This window comes from Mus pahari, chromosome 14 (genome assembly GCF_900095145.1).
Source record: "Mus pahari chromosome 14, PAHARI_EIJ_v1.1, whole genome shotgun sequence".
Taxonomy (NCBI): Eukaryota; Metazoa; Chordata; class Mammalia; order Rodentia; family Muridae; genus Mus; species Mus pahari.
In genome coordinates this window covers 41,254,956-41,257,486 of record NC_034603.1, presented here as the reverse complement: position 1 = coordinate 41,257,486, position 2,531 = coordinate 41,254,956, and the positions used below count along the sequence as shown (strand labels likewise).

General features: G+C 38.2%; 1 pseudogene; it reads left to right on the top strand.

Annotated features, from left to right (window-relative positions):
• LOC110332123 lies at positions 1-945 on the top strand (annotated as a pseudogene).
• The last annotated feature ends 1,586 nt before the right edge of the window (positions 946-2,531 follow it).

Below are 2,531 nucleotides of genomic sequence, written 5' to 3'. Positions count from 1 at the left end.
ATGATAATGAACAACCAAACTGCCATCTTCCAGTTCTTCCTCCTGGGCCTGCCAATTCCCGCAGAGCACCAGCAACTGTTCTATACCCTATCCTGGTCATGTACCTCACCACTGTCCTGGGGAATCTCCTCCTCATCAACCTCATTCACCTGGACTCCCATTTCCACACACCCATGTATTTGTTCCTTAGCAATTTGTCCTTCTCTGACCTCTGTTTTTCCTCTGTCACAATGCCCAAATTGCTGCAGGACATACAGTGCCAAGTACCATCCATCTCCTGTGGAGCCTGCCTGACACAAATATACTTCTTTCTGGTTTCTGGAAACATGGAGAGCTTCCTTCTTGTTGTTAATGGTCCATGACCGCTATGTGGCCACCTGCTCCCCTCTGAATTATACCGGCATCATGAGCCCCAAGCTCTGTGCTTGTCTAATGTTGCTATTGTGGATGCTTATGACATCCCATGCCATGATGCACACCCTGCTTGCAGCAAGATTGTCTTTTTGTGAGAACAATATAGTCCTCAATGTTTTCTGTGACTTATTTGTTCTTCTAAAGCTGGCCTGCTCAGATACTTACATTAATGAGTTGATGATATTTCTTGTGAGTGGACTCCTTGTTGTTATTCCATTCCTACACATTGTTATCTCCCATGCAAAGATTGTCTCCTCCATTCTCAGGGTTCCATCTACCAAGGGCATCTACAAGGTCTTCTCCACATGTGGTTCTCACCTGTCTGTGGTGTCTCTGTTCTATGGGACAATTATTGGTCTCTACTTACGTCCATCAGGTAATAATTCTACTGTAAAGGAAAATGTCATGGCAATGATGTACACAGTGGTAACTCCCATGCTGAATCCCTTCATCTATAGCCTGAGGAACAGAGACATGAAGGAAGCCCTAGTCAGAGTTGTCAGCAATAAGAAAAGCATTTTGATATGGTAGCTATTAGGATTTTTACCTAATTTTATGTAACAAATGTATTGATATTAATATTTTATGGCAGGTGCTGTCCATCATCTTATAGCCCATATAGTCCAATAGACAAAAGAGAGAAAGTCTAGTGGAGTAGTCAAAGTAAGGAAGATCATCTTTGATATCTCTCTACATATTCCTTCTTACCTTGCATAAATAATCCTGGAAATGCATAATGAAAGAGGTACTGTCAAATATGAACTCCATTCCTGGCATTCTTAAGTTTCTTCAACATTTTATCATTCTTTCCTGACTTCTGTATTGAGTGAGGTATCTGTTAAAATAGTATAAGTAGTTGATTTATAACAATGAAATCTCTCCTCCACCCAGCCTCCTTCTACAGGATTTCCCACACTGATTTTGACATAATTTTTACTCTTAGCTCCTTTCATTCTTTCCCAGTTCATGTTACTTTTTTTTTTACTAGTTTTGACCTTGAACAAATTTGGGGGAATTGTTTTGTACAATAGTGTCATTTTTATAATTTTGGTATTATTTTGAAGTTGATTAAAAAACAGGGACCATTCAATTTAATGTACTTCTCTAAGATGAAGGAAAGAAGAAAGAAGGCTAGAATTTGGTAATGCCTCATGTGCATTTCATATTTTACTTTGTAAAATATCCATTTCTAGTGGATGGCTTTACTTTATACTTCTGACCATTTCCAAGAGATAGAGATTTTCTGTTTCACAAACTGAAGAATGTGACATGCAGTGACTTCCCATCTCACACAAATAAGCAATGGGTGAGTGCTTATGAGACCATAGATCAATTCCACTCTTTTGTATTATTTCTGTAGAAAGATAATTTATTCATTATGTTTTTTATATTCTTTGCTTCACTATGGCATATAATAACCTTGGTCCATTTATATTCTCAATTGGCCTTGGTAGGTGATGACACAAAACCCTTTTTACTCTGCTGATCCCCCATATGAACACACACACACACACACACACACACACACACACACTCACTCACACTGTTGTTGTGGTCATCGTCATCATCATTATCATCATCACGTGAAAACAATCCTGCCTCTAGAGCTTCACTACAAGGGGAACATCCTTACTTGAACCTCTGTGTAATCTTTAATAGGATTATGCACACCTTGAACTTTTATGTTCCCACACAGCCTTCCCTTGTCCTTTATTTTGTTTCTTTAATTATTATGTCTTCTTCCACTCAGTGATATACATAAGCCCTTCTATGTATACACACACACACACACACACACACACACACACACAGAGAGAGAGAGAGAGAGAGAGAGAGAGAGAGAGAGANGAGAGAGAGAGAGAGAGAGATGGGAGAGAGACACATATATTTACAAAAGTTGATAATAGCTCATAGAACTTTGAATTCTGCCTTTTTATTAATTATGGCTTTAAATACTTATTATTGTTATTATTGTTATTCCCATGTAGTTAAGGTAGCACTGATTTTTGTCAATGCTAAACACTGAAATCACATTGTAATAGTATAACAGAATTATCAGGGACAAACCAAAAAGATGTGAATTAAGTCACTTTCCTCCTCATGTGAAAAACAGTTTA